The 21,275-nt window shown below is 43.7% G+C and overlaps 1 protein-coding gene across 1 annotated transcript in view; it reads left to right on the top strand.

The window, feature by feature from the left end:
- Nucleotides 1-21,275, top strand: part of PDSS2 (decaprenyl diphosphate synthase subunit 2) — a 1,501,454-nt gene that overhangs the window by 286,989 nt on the left and 1,193,190 nt on the right. The gene's annotated exons all lie outside the window — the stretch shown is intronic.

Here is a 21,275-nt window from a genome sequence, read left to right on the forward strand (position 1 = left end):
GGACTACTGCAACAGCCTCTTTCTCAATCTTCCTACTTATACTCTTAATCCACTAGAGCTCATCCAGGACAGAACCGCAAGACTTCTTCCTTGGCCTGCACTACCTACAACACTCTCTTCCTAAATATTCTCCTTCTAGAGCCCTCAGATCGTCATCCTCCAACTCTTTGTGGGTGAGTCGTTTTTCCAAGCAGAGATTTTAGGGTAGATCTTCATCCTCTGAAGGTGCCTCCCTCTGTAACAGCCTCCCTCCTTTTCTCTGTCTGGAGCCAGAGCTCCTTAAATTCCGGAAACTCCTCAAGATCTTCCTCTTCTTTCTCTCTCCCTCTCACCTACTAACCTCCTCTCTTTCTCTCCTGCCTCACTCCCCCGTCCCTCCCCTAACTCTGGTCAGCTTTTTCGGACTGGTCGCCTGGCTCAGCTCCAGAGCCTCGCAGGTCCCAGGCTCCCCCCGCCAGTCTTTGCACTTGCCTCCGAGCCTCTGCACTTTCAGCATACAATACGTTCCATGAGAGGGGTAACCTCTCTGCACTTAACCCAGGGCCCAGCTGGACTGGGCGCACTTATTCCCCCAGATCCCATGCCATGCATTTCCATTTGATCACTTGCATGACCTGAATTTACTAGGCCTAATAAGTTCGGTCTTTGTCCCCCCCTTTGTCTCCCTCCCTAATCTGGTTGCGCTTGAAACACTTCAAGCATTTGCACTAGGAGAAAAGCCGTCGGGCCTAGTACGCTCGCTACTTCTTTGTTAGATCATTCGGAAACCTCAAGGCCTAAGAATGACTACTGTATTCCCTTGCTCCCTTCCCTCCTTGAAACGCTTTGAAGCACTTCACTTTTGTATAAGCGCTGTACAAATAAACAATTACAATTAAGATTACAATCTGACGACAGACAATTCATTGTGTTTTGTACAGAAAGGCTTTTATTTTGGTGCAAATCTCTGGTCTAATCCCTCCACTCCGGTCCCTATGCTGGAGGAAAAGAGAGTTCAAACGGGTACACATTAGGAACATGTACAAAAGTAAAGCTGTCCTCCATCTATAAATGTAACTGGCCTGATTCTAACCCTACAACTACAAAATAACAAGAGCCACAAATGAAAATACTTAAGGTATCTTGCCCAATTGGCTGGTTTCTGATTCACACTACTGTCCCATCTTGTCATCAACCAATGTGTGTTGGGCTCCTGCTTGTTTTTCAGTTCGAGCACATTGGTTTATTTAAGGTCTCCTGCCTGTGACATAAGGGAAAAGTGAATGTCTCTAGGCCTTCGGGCCTGCTGCTGAGTTCGATACAAAACAGAGTCTCCTTAAGAGCCCTTGTATAGCTGGACCTCTCCCTGCTTGCTTCTGAACCCCTTTGGTTCCTACCACTTACTGGGGTCTCTAGTTCCACATCCCCTCGTGGGGTATTGACTCACTCAGTCCCGCTTGGGCTGTTTGCTCTCCCAGCCTCTATTGGGCTCTTCAGGGTCTCAACCCTGCTTGCGATTTTTTAAAATTTTTTATTTTAAGTCTTTCACCCCGCCAGGGGGTATTCAGATTTGTGCGTTTTCTCTGACATGTTGCCTCAGTCCTTCTAGGTCTCTTTGCCTTTTCCCCCCGGCCTAGGGTACATTCTCACTCCATCTCTGGCTATATGATGTATCTGCCCCTCTTGGGCCCTTTCCTTCCTCACCCCGGTTTGGGGTATATGGATTATCATCCCTCTTGGACTATTTGATGCCTTTGCACCTCTTAGGATGAAAAAGTGACAGGCCGACGAGAGGCTGAGACATCAGATAGCCCTAGACAGGGCAAGAATCCATATACTCCAAGCCACAGTGAGAAAGCCAAAGGCCTATCTTGGGTTGTGTGGGTTCTCTCCCTGTCTCAGGCTTTCTGATGCCTCAACCGGTCTTGGTCATGTCGCTTTCTCACCCCGGTGTAGGGTACAAGGGTGTTCGCCCCGTCTCAGGCTTTGTGATCATGTTTAGGGTGGTTGCGTCTCTTGTTGGTGCAGCGTCTCCAGCTCTCGGCTGTTTCATTGAGCAGCGCTCCGCAGACTTCCTTGCTTCTCTACACTCAATGCTGTCTGCGTGGGACTGCTTCCTGACTCGTCCTCGAAGTGGGATGGGCCCTCCTCTTCATCTTGGTCTGCAGGCTTACATGCTGTACTCCAGCACGCTCTCCGACTCTCCTTTGTGTCGGTCTAATGCAGCCCTTATATTCGTGTCTGAAAGGAGTTGAACACTCCATTGGTTTTTATCATTGCAAAAGTACAGGGTTAAACCAAACCAGGTAAAACATTCCCACATTGATTTGACGCAATTCCACAAATAAGCAATGAAGACATTGGCTTCCTGAGACAAGGGAAGATGACACATTTCCTTGCTAAGAGATGGCCGGTCTTCTAAAGAGGGGAGGTCACCCCCTGTGGGATTCTGCTTTCCTTGTCACCTTAGGGGATGCTAGGCATAGTGGGCTGACCTCACTAGTCCCAAAAGGAGTGATTGCCTCTTGGATACAGAGGCGGAATTCCCTGGATCCGTTATACCCTATTCTACAAAAATACAAAAAGGTGCTTGTCGGGATGTTGTTCAGCAGGAAACCATCCTCTGTCGTGAACCTGATCTATCCTAGAGTCTGTCACTACCACTTAATACAAAACACAATAACATAAGAACAACCATGAAGATCTAAAAGGGATCACCCTTTTAAGTTTGGTACTAGCGGTTGATTTCTGAACTCCACCCAAAGTCTCTTGTGACTCAAGAGACTTTTAGGTGGGCACATCGCCTGTGTCTCAGGTGACGTGCCTGAATAAACGGTGCCAAATGATTTGAGTCTTCCTCATTTCTTGATAGTGCTACATTCTGTCCCTCACCCATATGTCGGTGACTTAGGCCTCCTGCCTGTCTCAGCACTATGCCAAGGTATTTGCTATTGGTTGCCTGGTTTGCCTCAATTGGCCTCGATAGCTGGTGCTTGTTCATATGTTTGTGAAAAATCCCAGCAAGGGGTATGTGGTAGTTAAACCCTTCTGGGGTTCTTCAGTATCTAATCTCTTTGTGGGATACCTTTGCTCTTAACCCGGCTTGGGCAGTTTGGTTTGTTGTCCCTCCTGGGAAGCTAGAGTTTCTCAACCCTTGCAGGGTATCTTAGTTCTCAGCACGACGTGGGTAGTTCGATTTGTTGGCCCTCTTGGTCCTTTGGGTTTCTTGCCCCCTTGTTGGGTATCTTGATACCCATCCCGCTTGGGTGCTTAACTTGGTTGGACCTTCTTGGACCTGCACATTTCTCACCCCCTCATTGGGTATCTTGGATCTCAGCCCAAGTTGGGCAGTTTGCTTTTCCAGTCCTTCTTGGACCAGCAGGTTTCGCACCCCTTCGTAGGCTATCTTCTGGCCTCCCTGCCCTCCTCCCGATTCCCTCTGTGTGCTGCATACCTGATGTTTGGCAGAGTTGCTCATTGGGGAAGTCTGTGTCTCAGGCTAGCATGGTACCACGTTTTAGGATTCTCTCAGATGTTGTCTGTCTTGCTCTCTGTATCAGTTCCTCTCCTCTCTTCTGTCCTTGACAGGACTTTGCCATCCTTTGGGTATGGTGCCAGTTTACCACCTCTGGAGTGGTTGAGTCTTTTCTGGACTGAGTGGGGTGGACCTCCTCCGACGCTGGGCCATGTCTGCTGTTGAAGCGTTCCACAGGCTTTGCCCCTTCTCTGCCCCTCAGGAGACCTGCGTGGTGCTGTCTCTGGACCCAGCCACCAAGGGGGATGATCCCTCCTCTGCGTTAACTTGCAGGTGAGTGGTTCTTGTTCTCCAGCCTGTTCTCTCAAGCTGGCTTGCTCTTTCCAGCTCGCTGACTCTCGACCTGTGTCTTCTGTATAAGTCCTTTAAGTCCACACCAACCACCTTAAAGGACCCTTGTTCTTTAGTACCATATTCCACTACGTGTAGCCAACAAACAAAGGGGTTTCTTCATGCACAGTAGGTGGAGTCCCTGTTGGGACATTCCGTGTCAAGAAAAATGTTAAACACGGAGCACTCCTAGGTCAGTTTGATGTTATAGTAGGTTTTGAAAGATTTGTGTAATGGTTAAAGTAGAGGAAATGTGTGAAAGTCAAAAAAAATGGGGGGGAGAAGACTACAGCCTTGGCACAAGGCTGCAAATTGATAGATACCAAACAAAAGAGGAACTCCCGTCACCTGCACACTTTCTATGGCTTTAAATTATAGCCAACATCTTTAGATAACACCAAGCCTAAGGAAGTCTATATGACTTCTTGGCTTGTTAGTATTCCAATACTATTTTACACACTTTAGTCTGTTGAAATGGAGAAAATTTGCAACAATAGAAATTACTAAATATACAAAATAAAATTATTTATTGTGCAGATAGCCCAACGTGTTTCGAATGTGACTTCATCAGGGGCAAGTATTTTCAATAAAATTCTACAAGGAAAAACAAAAAATAAATTTGATGAATTTAATGTACTTGATACATTTAAACATGGTAAATCATATTCACAATTTCATCTGATAACCTCTTAAGTGTTGCATGTTAACAATGTATTGAAAAAGTTGGATGGACACTTGTATCCCTTCATCAAAGGTATTAATGAAGAATAAATTCAAAATCAATTATTTGTCTAGCCTGAATAGATCATTAATAAACCATTTTTCTGTTCATAGATGGCCTTCCTGTTTTTAACGTGATGTCTATGATGTGTAAACACCCCTTCAAATTAGTGTGTGGTCCTTCTAGCGGGACAAAGAAACGTACTCCCCCCTTGGGTAGAGTTTGAGAAGGAAATTGTCACTTAACCTATAGGGAAGGCAACGCAACGCAATGCTTATTATGATGTGATAAGCCCTTCTAGGGAAATTCATTGGTTTCAAATGTGGTTAATGCCAACCTTAAATAGATTAATTAGAGGAACCGTGGGTAAGCGTTGTATCTGTATCCAGATTTGAAGCTGACGTGAGGTCCTGCGACCAGACGGGAGTGGGGAGTCTATAAAAAGAACTTAGAATTAGACTATGGTCCAGAGGAAGGGAATAGGACTAGAAAAAGGAAAAAAATAATCGCTGACCTTTAAATAATGTTTTTTGTCTGTCGGATCGTTGTCGAACGCTAATTCTGCTTACAATGTACTGGCTGACTTGAGGTCCTTTGAGCAAAACAGAAAGGTGATGGCTGAAAGCTTTTGAATTAATCATAACCACAGGAAAGCTCTGGGCAACTCACCAGACCATCGTTTTTCAGCCTGCCAAGCCATTACAGAAGGGGAAAAACCATATACAAATCAGGCTTTGTCCTACCCCTAAAGGGGCAGTCCACCCCGAACTGCTAGATCACATCCCTTCTGCACAAGACCACAAGCATCCCCAAACATGTTTCAGCCTTGTTGGGCGTCATCGGTGAGGAGTACCTTGGGTGTCAAGGCCTGGCAGACTCGGGACCCACGTCTGGGCATACCCGTCCCACTCGGGGTGACTTTAGCAAAACAGAAAGGGCGAAACATGTTTTGGGATGCTTGTGGTCTCGTGCAGAAGGGATGTGACCTAGCAGTTCGGGCTGGACTGCCCCTTTTGGGGTGGGGCCAAGCCTGATTTGCATATGGTCTTTCCCCTTCTGTAATGGCTTGGCAGGCGAAGAACGATGGTCTGGAGGGTTGCCCCGAGCAATGCCAGTGGTTAAGATTCAGTCTAAACCTTCCAGCCATCACCTCTTTGTTTTTGCTGAGGTCCTTTGAACCATACGGCAGAGAAGTATCTAGAAAAGCAGAAAACTCTGCTAAATCTGGTGCATGCATTCTGCGCAGGGATATGGATGCCTTCAGTCTTAGAGTAGTTGATCAAAAGGCAAATGCTTTCCATAGGTGGATGGCCGAGAGAGCATCAGAAATCTGAGTATCATCAGCAAAGAGATGATTGGCAAGGCTAAAGGAGGTGGCGACTTTAGAAAAGAAAGTGTTGTAGGTAGTAGAGAGTAGTGGCCGAAGGGGGGAAGCCTTTGGGGACCGCTACTGGGAGTGGGCTGGCATTAGAGGCCTGTGTGATGCATGTTATTAGCAAACGAACAGATACAGGAGGGCATTCAGGTAAGTTCAAGTTCTGAGATTGAAGAGGGTCAGAGGAAGAACGGCATTAGCCACAATGCATGAAGTTGGAGGACAGTGATGATGGGCAGTTGTGAGAAAGTTGAAGAAATGGGTCACAACCGTTTCAGTGGAGTGACGTTTACAGAAACGTAATTGAAGGGGGATTGCTGAGTCCATTGCTTCCATTTAGCTAGTGATCCCGTTGAAAACACTGCACTCCATGATTTAAAATTATTGTTGTGGACTAGTGACATGATGATAGTTGGCATAACTATTTGAGTCCCACTGAAGAGTGCCCCGTGATGTTATAGTACTCCCTGGGTTTTCAAAGCCTGTGCCTAGTGTATGGTTGGAGTACCTGAGGCCAATATAAAGACCTAGATTGTGGCTACCTGAAGTGACTATGCATGTTATGTTTGTCTGACAATATGGTGCTATTAAAAACACAAACTTGGTACCCCCATTTGAACAACACTCCAAACATACATTGACTTCGTCTCGCGCAACCACACATGCAAATTATACGCTCCAAAAGCCTATGAAAACACAAGACTAAAAAACATCATAAACCATACATCCATGACCTCTTTCCATACAGTACTCAGATATGCACTTAAAAAGCTTGACCCATCGGCTTTGCTAATGCTCGTCATTGTTTGGGACGTTGCTTGCACATCTGCAATATTGTAAACAGGCTGTCTGTCAGAGCAAACAGTCTGCATATTACACAAGGGATGTAAGCAAAGAGCGTGCATTAAGGAGTACTTTGATGCAATCCTGATTTACATAGATTCATTGAATTTACTGGCAGAAAAACACCATTGGGTGCATTTAGTCAGCCCCCTCTCCAGTTCCACCGGTCAGTGCACATTGGCACTATACTCTGTGTACATACATTCTCTTAGTACCCCTTTTTAAGAAGAGCCTGTTGTTGGTGCTACTATACTAAATGTATTATTTCTCTGGTGTATGCCGCTGCCATTTGCTTGATCCCCAAGCACTCTAGCTGATCTGTAAAAGAGGTGGGTGGGTTAGGTGAAGAGTATTGCTGTTGTGGTTACACTTGTAAGATCCCTGTGGTTGGTTTGTAACTGATAACAAATATTGCTTACACCAGCCCTGAGGAGGAATGACCAACAGCGTCATTTTGAGATGCCTGGCAAAAGACATTGTTCTCAGCGAATGACTGAATACTGTGGCAGGTCAGAAGAAGGACGCAGACTCTGATTTTCCATATCACTGATCATTTTATGAAAGTAAAGAATAAATGCCTATCTTTCCCTATGCTAAGAGGTTTCCCTGATTAACAATACTAAGGTGCTTGTCGTTAATTCTAATTTAATTGTAATTGGTTATTTTATAACATGCTTAATACCCAGAGGTTTCTAAGCATCAAACCTGTGTTGCTCCATGTCGCCTTGCTTCCAAATCGAGAGCGTTGCCCCTGAGCTATACTCCTGATGTTGTCAGTGATAGCCCAAAATAGAAAGCAACGTCCAAACTAATCTATCCTAGTAGTTCTTGGTACTGTTTTTTCAGTTCATATAATTCGGTTACTGGGTGGTTCAACTTTTACTACTTCTCTCTCCTGTAGCTATTATCTGTTTCTCCCTTGATCTTTTCTTGATTTATCTTATATTTATCCTTTCTCCTCCCATCCCCAAGGTAACTGTATCCAATACTTTTGGTTTCTGATCGTTGACACAAAGTTCAGTTTCTAGTTTCTCTTTGGCCCTTTTTCTCTATTTCTAGCTTCTCTTCAAGTTTTCCTCTCTTAGGTTATCTCTCGTTTGCTTAGACCTCCTCGGTCTGGTTTAATCTCAAGGTGAACATTCTGGCCTTGGGATTTGTCACCTCTCTTATTTTGTAGGGTATCAAGATTTTCCTGTGACAAGTATGAGCGTTAAAATACTGATTCTCTATAACTTCATTCAATATTAATGCTTAATCTCAACTGTGACAACTATGAGCCTTCCAATAATGCCTTGTCCCCCTCCGGGGTCACCATTTTCCCATTACCTATGGTATTCAGGGATAACGTCTCTTGGCTTATTGTGTGGGTTGGACCTCTTCTCCAGTTTGTCAGAATGGCTTCTCCAGACTCCTGTTGCATTCCTTTTGCCTCGCTGCACAAGCGAGCTCTCTGGTTTCTCGCCTGCTGGTATATTCTGCTTTAGGTTTAGCAGACTGGTATCTGTGTTCTTCAAGGGACCTCTGGCCCACAACATTTCGGCTGTGGTCACACCACCGCTGCGTTCTCCTTCTGTATAAGGATGTTTTACCTTCCCTAGTCTCATCTCTGGTTTCCCGACGCCAGGCGTCCAATTCTGCAGTTTGCTCTTGCTCGACAACTGGACACCATGCGTCCACACTCGTGTCTGTATAAGCCAGCAAGCAGTTTTGTATCTCGCAGGCTTCACCTCTGTGTGAACAGTCTCCTTCCCTTTTCTTAATGATGTAGCCGCAGACTTCCCAGCTGGAATCCCATGTTACTTCTGTTTGTTTTGCATTTTCTATTCCTCTGCAGATGATCTTTGAAAAAAGGGCGGGGGGGGGGTTTATTTTTAAGCAGCTGTCAGTGTTTCTGGACAACAATAACTAATTTTGGTGGTTTCCTCATACCGTTTTTTTATTGGATGTGCTTGAAGAGGTACTTCTTTAAAGGTTTCTTGGGGGATTCCTCACAGGAACGTGAGTCTTTGTTCCCAAAGGGAGAGTCTCTCCCAGTGAGATCCCACTGGCCTCGACCCCTAGCGAAGTTGTTGTGGAGCGGGCTCACCTCCCTAGCCTCATGGAGGGGGAGGGCTCCCCTTGGGGAGAAGGGACACATTCCTGAGATTGGTCACAATACTTACTCTAAAGCAAGACAACCAGAGGGATCTGGGGTGGCGAACGAAGTCTGCCAATCATTATATTTTCCTACCTGATGCAAAGCACTTTCGGTGCTTGGCATGGAATCGTAGTATTTTAAAAAGCTTTGTATTTATAACATTGAATTTGAATGAATTAAGGGCGCCCAGCGCCCCTCTTTGTGTTCATGCGCAAGTGGTGATGGCTCTGCAAAATGACAGCCAAGGAGTTAGTTTACTTAAATTTGACTATGCTATGAGGAACACACAAGGAGGATGACCTTAAATGCACAGACGCACCATTAGTAATCTTTGCATTATTGAGGAGCTGCTCCTGTTGTGCACAATACCATAATTTCTACGCATGTCTACTTTTGGAAGCTGATCTGTCCGTGTTTGCCTACTCCTGGCCAATCCTGAAAAAGACTATATATAGTGCATCTATCCTGTCATCGATTGCCTGCATAAAATACTTTTTAAAATCCAGATGTTACCCGGAAGTAAGGTGTATTGCAAATCGACAAATCCGTATTAAACCCGTTTTACTTTGGTGTTTTTTTTCCCTTCCAGGAAGATTTATATTTGTGGTTACGTGCCTTGCATGGCAAGTTCTGGGAAAACATTTGGTGAGGTCCTTGCCAAGAAAGGCCATTGACGGTACATCAGACTACAGTGACGGTACTGTTCAAGTGGTCAGGTTTTTAGTACGTGATGTGGGGGTATCAAGCAAGAGACTGCATTTCTTCTGTTAGACTAAAATGTGTCTCGTTTCTGCCGCTGCATCGTTCTTAAATAATAAGACACACACTGGAAAGGAGAGTGCGTCAGTCCCTGCGATGTGCTGGCAAAGAGGCCTGACCACTCTTAACCATCTGTGCGTAAAGCTTCACGTGGAAGACCTCATTGGTCACCATGGAAACTAACGTTTCAAAACCCTGGAAATCGCTAACCTTTTTGTGTCTGATGGATCTCCACGGAGCGAGAGAGGCTAGAAATATACAGCGCATCTAAGGGTCTGGGGCGGCGTTCCAACCTGCCCACAAACGGAACATATTTCGCTTTTCTGCGCCTGGGATTTGGGGCTCGGATTCCATCGATTTAATTAGGCCTGCCTTACTGTGATAAGCTGCTTGTGAATTTTGAGTTTGCCAGAGTTAAAGCAAATGCGTTTCCTTAGCTTGCTCTCTTGTGGGGGTGAAAATGGACTAAAACACATTGGTTATTTGGATTGAGTCAATATTGTGGGACACAAGGCCGCAGTGTCTGTTTCCATAGAAAATAATCTAGTATGGCAGCCAGAAAGGGTTATTTTAAAAATATCCACTCCTCACGTTATGCTGCAACAGATTTAAAGGAAATTTCAGTAGGCATTGTGAAATGTAAGCGGACGGAATTATCTAAGTAAGTTACTTTGATTTATTAATTAGTCGTATATACTCCGAAAACCCTGATAGGGAGTGTCCCTATATTAATAATAAAGTGTTGGATATGACGCTGAAAGATCGTCCCAGCTCACAAGTGGACATTTGCGCTCACACACTAGTTGACCCTATCTGGAAATCTGAGGAACTGTGAATCCAACGAGGAGGCTGCAGTGCCTGGGGTCACAGGGTAGTCAGCTAAGACGCAGTCAATCCTCTTGAGCCAGTAAGTAGAAAATAAGATGCGCTTTATTAGTGTTACAGGGTCTGAAGTTGGAAGTAGGGAGAGAGATCAAGACATCCTTCTAGCTGTGACTTCCATCCTGAAAGTCTAACTGCCATTCCTGGAACCCCGGGCGAACCCAGGGTTCCACCACTGCAGCACATTCCATAGCTTGCATTGCTACGTGCAATGCAAGTTCCACACTACAGAGGCACTGTTACCCTCCATGTTTTACCATGCCCTCCTAGATCAGGAGCATGTTCACTGTACCTCAGGAGCTCATGGGAGGTTGGCAGACCATTAGAGGTGGACACGTATGTGTTCATTCTCGTGTCTGCAGACACTAAGGAAACCTGCAAAAAGAATGTGTGCAAGGATTTTTTTCCAGGTCTGCAGATTCGAATGCCGGGCAGAATCGTGGCGTTGAACAGGAAGACACTCCTTACACACAGAGGTTACATATAGCCAGGGATTGTATTTTGCTGGAACGCTTCCATGTCTATGGGTTGTGACTTCGTTTACAGCACCCATAGGAACCTGGTGCAATCTGGGGAAATGAATGCGTCAATGGCCGCGACCATTTGTGATCTGTTGTGCACATAGCTGTGATCACTCTGTATTCACTTGGTGTATTGTGAAAGGCGCGACTTAGCAGCAGACTCGGACTGGTCACTGAAGGCCACAACCTCATACACGTGTCTCAATAATTACACACCGCGTCAGAGAATAAGACTAAGAGATAGGTTGCAAGGAAAACAAAGTTTTATATAATATTAATATGCCAGCAAAGAACTCTGCTGCCCGAGAGCGCTCTGCCAAAAATTACATGGGCAGCACATTAAAAAGGGCAAACGCCTTATAAGTGACGATTTAGTCTTAGGCAGAAGTCATGTTGCTGGTTGGTGGGGAACATATGGATGCACGTGCTCCATAGGGGATGCCAGGCGCCTATTGTCCGGTGCTCCCCAGTTGCTCTTGTTGTACGTGGGTCAGCTGAACCTCATCTTCGCGGTGAAGGTCAGTTCATGCGGGCAACATATTTCTATCTAATCTAACCAACAGGAACTGGTAATTCACGTGTACTGGCAGATGCCTGAACGGCACATGCAAGGGGGTCTTTTGAGAAAAGGGGAAAATATATTGAAAGGCTGATCCACATTGAGGGCTTCATTGATACCTCAGCTCTGCACCCACGTCTCTCTCCTGGAGGCTTGATCTACCGCCTATCTTCCCTGGTGCCTCATGATACGAACAGACCTGTGTTGCTATTGGGAGAATATATTGCTGCCCAAGATTAGGTCTGTGGTGGGTGTTCTGGAATGGTCGAGGCAAGGGGGTTAGATGTATATCAGCATGAAATCATTGGTGAGTTGGAACTGGTGTGCTGTGGCCTCGCGGGGTGGATGTTGAGGGGGCACGGAAGTTTAGTGGAGATAGATGGGCATTTTTGCTGTGGCCTGTCTCTGACCCAGACTCTCCGCAGTGCGCATTCTATACAAAACAATATTAGGTATTTGCAAAATTGAGAGGACAGGGAATGGGTGAACCTTTGTGGGAACAAGGTTCGTGCGGAGCTGGCCTGATGTATTGATGGCTTGGCTCCTCTGTGTGAGAGGCCGGGGATGCGAGAGCCGCAGCCTCGCACAGTGCTGGTTTTTTGGGCCTAGTAAAGAAAAATGGCGTCTGGCCTGATACAAAATGGTGTCTTAGGGCTGAGACATAGGTGATGTTATTCGTCTAATTCTGTACATTATGGGGCGCTTGTACTTACTGTGGAGGAGGGGGCTCTCCCCCCCCTTAGCTTAATTGGGGTTTATATACCTTGGTTGTGGCTAGAGGGGTGAGGGAATGCTATTTCCTTACCAACACAGTCTATAGGGTAATGCCCAAAGTGCCAGCCCATAATTCTCGGTTGGGTCATTTATTTACAGAATGGACTACTTTTTTGTTCAGAGTGGGCCTATTTCGTACATTACTACACTAGTTTTAACCAATGTTACTAAGCAAATATGTTTTCAAATGCATTATTTCCAACATATTTTACAAAATCCTCCCCTTGGATAGTACTGGGTCTGTTCTGGATAGTAATGTGTGATTGTGGGCCACTTTTTCATTGGTGCATGGACAGATTTTATAGTCCGACCCCGTTTAGCAGGTGCACTATTGGTCAAATTCTTCCCTACAATCGTAGCAGTCTCACCAGAATGAGCCTGAAAGTAAAATATTCCTGATTGGCGACAATGAGCCCAGGAGCGAGAATGGCACTCAACAAGCTCTCACTGCTGACATCCGCCCAGCATGCATTTTGTATCTTTCAAGGTGGCTCAACCCTTCATCCTTCCAATGTCAATAATAACCACTATTATGAGACTGCTTAGAAGTGGAGGAAAGTGACCTGAAGCATGGTATAAACACATACTCCAATCCTTATTTTATTATCCTGCTGCCCACCTTGCTTGCCCTAGCTTGCATGGTAAAAATACATATTTAAAAATAATGAACTTTCAGAAGCACTAGAAGGAACTGTATCCTGGTCAACACATGGTGTAATTTACAATCCTTGACACATTTATTTTTCTTTTAACATTTGTTTTCGCCATTTGGTAGAACAATAAACAATCAAAAGGGGTGGACCGCCAACTGAAATGCCCCAACCATTCATGTGTGCAAACCAGGACCGATAACTAGTAGTCATAGTGTTGAATGAATCCCCAAAATGCTTAGTTTCTGCGGACTCTGTGTAATCATTATGAAGAAAGGTCAGAACCAGTTCCCATTCCTGGGTGAATTTAGTTTGATCTCCTTGTATCGAATATGTGACCCATTCCATTGAGACAAAGTTCCAGACCTTGATATACCAGTTTGTCTCATATGGGGGTTCAGGAGACTTCGATTTTTCTGTGCGATGACCGGAATCACTGCTAAGCTTAGAATCGTATATGAATTACGTTAGTTTTTCGGGCAGGATACATCAGTGTGAAACCTTAAACATTGCAGACTTTCTTTAGCTCCCTTTTTGGTTTGAGTTCCAGAAATGGTTTGAATGTTATTGATTTGTTTCCAAAACTTTCCCAGTTTCAGACCGTTCCACCACATGCACAACCTGTTGCTCCGCGACCGCAGTCCCTCCTGCATTTCTGGTGAATGTTAGTATTCATCTGGTGTAGGCATTCAGGCATATAGTGCCATTGAGTCAATTCTTTATACCAGCGTTCCCTAATGTGTATTGCACATGTACGTTTTGGAATGTCGGCCCAGAGCTGTTTCCGTTCATCTTCCAAGACTGCATCTCCAAACGTGGTTTCCCATTTGCGTTTAAGCTTATTTTGTTGACTGTTCATTCTTTCCCGATTGAGAGAGAATGATTCAGAAGGACGTACATGTTTCATTTGTGTTTATTTGTAGCTAGCCTTCTTCCCAGCGTCTGCTTATTGGGAGCTGCAGATTGCTGGGTCCCAGCAGTGTCGGCTGCTTCTGCTCCTCGAAACATTAGTCTTTGCAAGGTTGACAGGTGTATCTCACATGCTCCTATGGTAAAAATGCAAGTTCAGTGCAGTAAAAAGGCGCAAACTTACCAGCTGCTGGACTAGCCCATTAAAAAGGGAGGGCTTCATTGAGAGCAACACTGTTATATCCACTAGGCTGGAGGATGCCCTTATTAATTTTGTCTTAGGCTAATAACATATAGGCAATAAAGTTGAGTCACAGGAAAGTATATAAAGTTAAACGTTAGACCAGGGTGCTGTGAGCAGGCCTCAAAGCATGCTTTTTTAGAAACATGTTCACATTTCATTAACCTGCTTAGTGGCCGCAGAGGCTGGCAGCACTTTGCAAATTACATGTTACCAGGTTCGTACAGTAGGAAGCAAATGAATCAGAGCTTATGGGTCCTGTGGAAAAAACAATCAATGCCCAACCATTTTATAATTCGTGAATGGTTGTTTCTGGTAAATATCATCAGTCTCTGCGCTCTACCCTCTGTTTATCTGTTTGCGTTACATTGTATGCTAGTATTGACTTGATAACTGATTGGTCCAAGTTAGTTGGAAGTCAGTGGCTGCATGGCTCCATAGAGACCGATATTCACCTGTCAGCCTTTTTGGTTAAGTGACAAAAAGGGGGGTATCCTATCCGAGCCTATGTGCATTCAAATTAGTATTCCTCACAAATTCCCAATCCTATAATAATTGTGAGGCACACACTTGTGGGTGAATTTGTGTTGGTCTTGCACAAGTTTATGTAAGAATGACACAAATTCACCCAAAAAGTCACTACGGGCACAAGCTCAATAATGAATGAAATTATATGAAAATATTCTCTTTTCTATGATGAATGTGGATTTATTTTAATGAAAACATAACACTCTATAAACACCGGATTGGGAATTTGTGAGGAATACTAATTTGAATGCGCATAGGAGACCCCCTTTTTCTCATTTTATAATTTGGCATATTAATTTATGAAGCTGGTCTATTGACAGTTTCAAAATGCCCATGGCGGTTTCAAATTGCCCCTAAGGCACTCTTCGAATTTCTTCCCAGGCTAAGATGTACTAAGAGGCAACAGTAAAATGGTAACTTGCTTGTGGTTCAAGGCTCTGGCAGTGTCGTGATCAAATGCATTCCCAGGAGAATCAGATGGAGATGACCCGCGGCAGAAGAATAAAGGTCCACTGGTCATCTCAAATGTTTCAATTAATTGGCATTATGATGTGGGAATTGTGGGTTGGACTGTGATGCCACAAGGGTGGGGAAGGCAGGTATGCTAAGGTTTGCAGGACCAATCATTTCAAGATAATGTATGTCCCGCTATAGGGGAATGATGCAATCGCGCCAATCAGCCTACGGTGGAGGAATGTCCTAATGTTGCAATGTGTTTTGATGCTAATTATTTTGAGATTATAAAAGCTTTTGTTTTTGTGGCGTACTTTTGACAGCGCTTTTCATGCGTTTTTGTTTCTGCATTCTGTTTGTATTTCGCTTTCCCAGCTGTGCCTGAGGCTCCGAATATATTGTTACTTTTTGCCTGGTGTTTTTTAGACTACTTTTTGTAATTTCTACTGGCGAGTTTGGAGGCAACCTGCAGTACACTCGCATCATTTTAGGCTTGCATATGTGTCTTTGGTCTCTTCTTGTTCCCCACAGCTGATGATTCCACATTTGGTAGCAAAATAAAGTTCTATTTAGTGAATGCAAGTTTAAAGATGCGGAGAAAGGAAGCGAGGTTCTTGATGTATGGAATCGGTTTTGGCTCGTAAATTAAAGACACAAGACTCTCCGACTACTTTATCTGATTTTTTTTTAATTTGATTCATTTTTGCTCATGGATATGTAATACTTCATAGTGCGAAGCTCAGCCTTACCAGTGAATTTAACGATAATGCAGATAATCCTCCTCTCAAATGCTTTGAATGTAAGGTAGCTCGAGACTATGGTAGCTGGATAAATAAGGTGTTGGTGGTGGCTGCCAAGAAAATCATGAGTGTGTGGAAAACGAGGAGAAAGCCTAAAGTTAAGGGATGGTTATCTGATTTACTGATACTGTCCAGTTATGAGAAACTCGCGCTACAAAAACAGAAGTGAGAGGAGGAATATGTGGAGTTATGGGGGCCATTCAATGAATTGTATAATTGAGGATAATCGTATCATAACAGTTGGATGAATTGGGGTGAGCGTGTGATTTGTGATGACGTGAGTGAATATGGTAATAGTATGAGTTTAGTTGTGCTGTGTTGTATAGATGTTTGTGCATGTTCTTGTTTTGTGGTGTTTTTTAATTTTTATGTATGGTAATATTGCAATGGGTTGGCTATATTTGATGATTCTTTGTTATATGACTTCATAGTGAAGAATGGAATTTATTTGTATCTTTGCTCAGTAGGAAGAATCGTCTGATTTGTTTATGCTATAACCTGTTGGTTTTAATTGATGATTGTGTTAAATATTTGAAATGACAGAGTAAAAAAATGTAAAAAGATGTATTTCAAGTAAAATATTACAATATATATGAGCATATATCTCAAATTAAGTAGATTGCTGTGTATGTATTTTATTTTTTGGGGAGGATTTGACCTGTACTGTACTTTAATATACAATTACGGCAGACTTGGAACAGAAGTAGGGTGAGAATAGGTCAACATATGCCAGCATTGTGATTGAATTCAAAACACACTCAGAATAACTTCTTTACTGTTGCCCAATAGATTGCTGCAAAAACGAATTCACATTAATTGAAGTATTTTTCTCATAGGTAAGCAATACCATAGAGTCTTAACACTCGACCTCACAATGAACTTAAGGCCAATGCAAAGCTTTTTTGGTTAAAAAATTCGATGTTAGAAGATGTTTCAAGCAAAACAATATAATTCACATTTGCATGTGTAGAGAGGGTTCCAGTGTGCAAAGGGCTGACAAACATCACTCTAGTTTGATCAAACAAAGGCTAGACAGCCTAACTAGCACAAGAGTAAATGAATGGGTCTACTGTGCATGTGTATGTCACTGCTCTAGATCGTGACCAGTGAGAAAGGCTAGCTGTCTTGAATGGCAAATTTGAAAGCAGCATCCTTTATACATGTATATTAATGTGCAGAGAAGACATTTGCTTTTTACCTGAGTGCAGGGGTGCCAGAAACAGGACTTCTAATGGTCCTGAAGAACTGCAAGATTAAGCGATTTACCAAAGAGCAAACCATTTTGGTCAAGTAGGGAAGGAAGTCCAGAAAGATTTGGTTTCCTATTTAGCTTCATGCAGCTTCACAAACTCTCAGCCATTTCTCTCTCTGCCTTTTTTATTTAGTAGAAATGGCCCTTCATACTGGCGTCCATTTTAGATGCCCTATTTTTTAGATGGTAAGGATCTATGTGCAACCTAACACAATTCTGGACAAGTAAGGAAATTGGGATTAGAACTGGTGGCAATATGTCACAAAGAATCATAAAGGTTGTGTGAAAAATCGCAGGGATTTGTCTCTTCTCCCCTAGAGGGAGACTCCCCCTGTGAGGCTAGGGAGTTGAGCCCGCTTCGCAAGACCCTCTCTAGGAGTCGAGGCAAGTGGGACCTCACCAGGAGTGACCCCCCCCCCCCCTTTGGGGACAAGGACTCCAGTTCCTGTGAGGAACTCCCTGGGGCAAATACCATAGCCGCATATATGGGACTGTCTTCTATAAAGAATTTGATGGTTTCTTCATGTTTGAAGGACAGGAATCCTAGATATTACAAGTTGAATCCTGGAGAAAGGGCAACCCTGAAAAATATAACAAGAAAGAAGTGATCCGTCTCGTAATTGAATACAATATAAAAAACAGTCAGCCTCAGAGAGTATCCTCGGCATAAAAAGCCTAAAAAAGAGACTGTGAAGAGCATATATGTGGTGACAGGAGTGTGAGGAACTATTATAAGTAACTGTACTACAAAGAGAGTACCACAGAAAGCACACTATCCAAGAGTTATCTTGAAGAAATACAAGGGTTGATGATAAAGACTATCAACAGAGATTACGCTAAGAAGAAGATAATCCAAAAAGAAACCTGAAAATAAAAAGGACTACTATCCAAAGCAAAGAGAAGCCCAAGGGATGAAGAGACATTCTCTTGGCCTATTTACTTTTAGTTATTTATTTATGTGCATTTTTAAAGCGCTCACACAGCCCTGGGGCATCGAGGCGCTGTTACAGAATTTGTTGTTGTCTTAGTTGCATATTTATAACACGCTTAAATACCCAGAGGTTTCTAAGCGCGGACCTGGGGATCGAACCTGTGTTGCTTCGTGTCCTCTTGCTTCCAAGGCGAGCACGTTGCCACTGAGCTATCCTCCCGTTATGTTTAGTGGTAGGGTCAGATAGGGTTAGTTTGGATCGAGGACATATTTACTTTGCACTTTCTGATATCTGACAAGCACTTTTAGTTTCTTTAGCTATGTAGGCTATTCCCTTTAGCAATAGGGAGAAATAGTCCCTATTCTTTAATTTTAATAAAGAGAGTACAGAATGTCCTCAGAATGTCCACAAAATGTCTGTCTCCTTCTTCCGACCCAACACAGTTTCTAAAGAGACATCACACAATGCGTGATCACTCAATTGCCTCCAAAGGGAAGCCTACGTACATCCTTCTAAACAATATTCAGTTTAAACCAGAGACGTCTTTATTGTTAATAATCATTGCAAATGTGCACCGACAACCAGCTATTTAAACCACAAAAAGCTAAAGATTTAGGGATTTAACAGATCAGTAATCATATTTGTTAAATCGTGGGGAGTTTCAAGTGTTCATAATGATTGCAAGCGACAACCTAGTGGTAGAAATTGCTACATCAAATGATTCCCATGATTATAATCCAGACCTTCTTGTGACAAAGAGTAATTTCACCATTAGACTACCATTCCTCACCACTATTTTAAAGAAATATTGTGCTTTATGCTGGTATTTAGTGATGTACCCAAGATCAAACCGATTTGTCTCTGGATTAAAATCTGGATGTTTTCATTCTAAAGTCAGAAACTTCCCTGCTAAACTGCATCTACCACCTTTCCTTTTCAATCGGTTTGATTTAAAATATCTTGTTATACCAATGTAGATAAGGAAACGCTAATATAGGGAACTAAAGCATTGTGCCCAAGATCACACAATCTTGGCCAAAGAGACAACCCAGGATTCCAATCCATATCTTCTAATTTCACCTTTTGCATTGTAGATATTAAACTACATCTCTCCTTTCTTGGCCAATCTTTTGGTTTAATAAAGTGTGCCATGCTGGTTAACCTTTTTATGCATATCAGCAATTGGCATATCAACAGAAGCACAGGGAGATATAGTGGTTAGCCCAAGATCGCATGTTTTTTGTCAAGATTGTGAGTAGAGATTATAACTCTGATCTTCTGGTTTCAAGATTAGCAAATTATTAGCTAGATCTTGTCTTCCTTGCCCATCCTCTCTCCCCTCAAAGCCTCTGAACTCCTGTGCCTGTAGTCATCGGGGTGGTGGGGCGTCTGGAGGACAAGACTGCGGGGCATAGATGCAAGGCGGCTCTTTATGTGCAGATTGGGGCCGGGCTGGGGTCTGGGTGATGTTTCTGTAAGAGGTGGATGATGTTTTGCATATGTATGTTAGGGCGGAGATGTTACTGTATGGTCTGGGTGTTCCTGGAGTAGTGTTATGCCCTTGTGGGAATTGGGAGTTGGTTGAGAGTGAGAATGTTACTTTGTTCTGCTTGATAGGCCGGTCATTAACTATATAATGTATTTATTTGCATTATTAAAGCGCTCACGCAGCCCGTGGGCATCGAAGCGCTGTTACAGGAATACGTCTCTTGGTTGCATATTTATAACACACTTAATACCCGGAGGTTACTAAGCGCAGACCCGGGGATCGAATCTGTTCCCTCTTGTTTCCAAGGCGAGCGTGTTGCCGCTGAGCTATCCTCCTGGGACAATGAATTCCATTACATGCCCTTTTTTGCATGTAAAACAGAAGACAACCGAACTCATTTGGAGGCATGCATAATTGAACATGGGCTCAATTAAGAAAGAATAGAAACACTTGTTGCTTAATATTAATATTCTGAAATATCTGGTTACTACTTATGTTCCAAGTGCTGCGATAAAGATTGTCCAGAATAGCTTTAAGAAAAGTCTTGTTCTATTAAAGACACAGTGGCGAGCATTATGCTTTTTTCTTTAATTTCAAATTAACCATAGAAGCTCTGCAGCAAGATTTTAGCATGTGAAGTTACATAATATAAACAACTTGCATAGGTGCTGAAATCCTAGTATCAAAAGTTCTCAACTGTCCAAAAAACAGTCCAAAGTATCTTAAAACTCCTTGGTATAAACTTCATTTCTCAAAGGTCCTTAAGACAGTGGATCAAAACCGTCACAGGCTCATTTATTCATATATATATAACACCTTTCATAGCTGCGCCGTAACGCCCAGCAGGGGAAGCCTCTTCTTGCGCGTGGTCCTTTCTTCCCTGCCTTCAGTGCTCGCTGACGTGTTTCCTTTCAATCGAAGGGAACTAACGTTCGCCAAGCAGCGGATGCACCGCTGAGAAGGACTTCATAATTTTTGGAGAAAAGTATATACAAAAAAAAAATGACAGACCAGGCTTGCTGACGCTGCCTCTAGTGGTAGGCAGAAATGTAACGGCTCTGTTCACCATTGCCCATAGACTTAATCATATTCTATATACTCAAGGGCAACCGGGTTATAAATGGCAGAGGAGTACACCCCTCAAACTGGCCAGGAATGGTCAGAGGACGAGGAGGACTCTCGGGAGCAGGATCTAGCAGCCAGTTTCAAGAGAGTACCCGGCTCATCTGTTGAAACTACCATCAGAAAAGCTGTAGCAGCCATGCTGGTTCCAATTCCAACTACATCTTAACAACATGGAGGTGCACCTCAGGGGTGTCCCCATTAATCCCAAGTAGAAAGCTCATAAAAGGAAGAGAGCTCCTGAAGGGGCGGGGGGGGGGGGAGTACACAGGCTCGAAAAAGGAAAAAGGCCTCTGTCCCCCCACCCTCCGCCAAAGCCTGGCCGAGCCTGCCACGACTACAGCCACAGCTGCCATTACAGATGCCTTCTCAAGGCTTAACAAAGCCTTTCTCGATAGGAAGGAGGCCCCTTCCGTCTCAAGACCCTCTCACCCGGAGGAGAACAAAACGGGTGACAGACCCTTGAGCCCGGAGGAACGTCAAC

The sequence above is a fragment of the Ambystoma mexicanum genome, chromosome 4p, assembly GCF_040938575.1.
Source record: "Ambystoma mexicanum isolate Mex_15411 chromosome 4p, UKY_AmexF1_1, whole genome shotgun sequence".
Taxonomy (NCBI): domain Eukaryota; kingdom Metazoa; phylum Chordata; class Amphibia; order Caudata; family Ambystomatidae; genus Ambystoma; species Ambystoma mexicanum.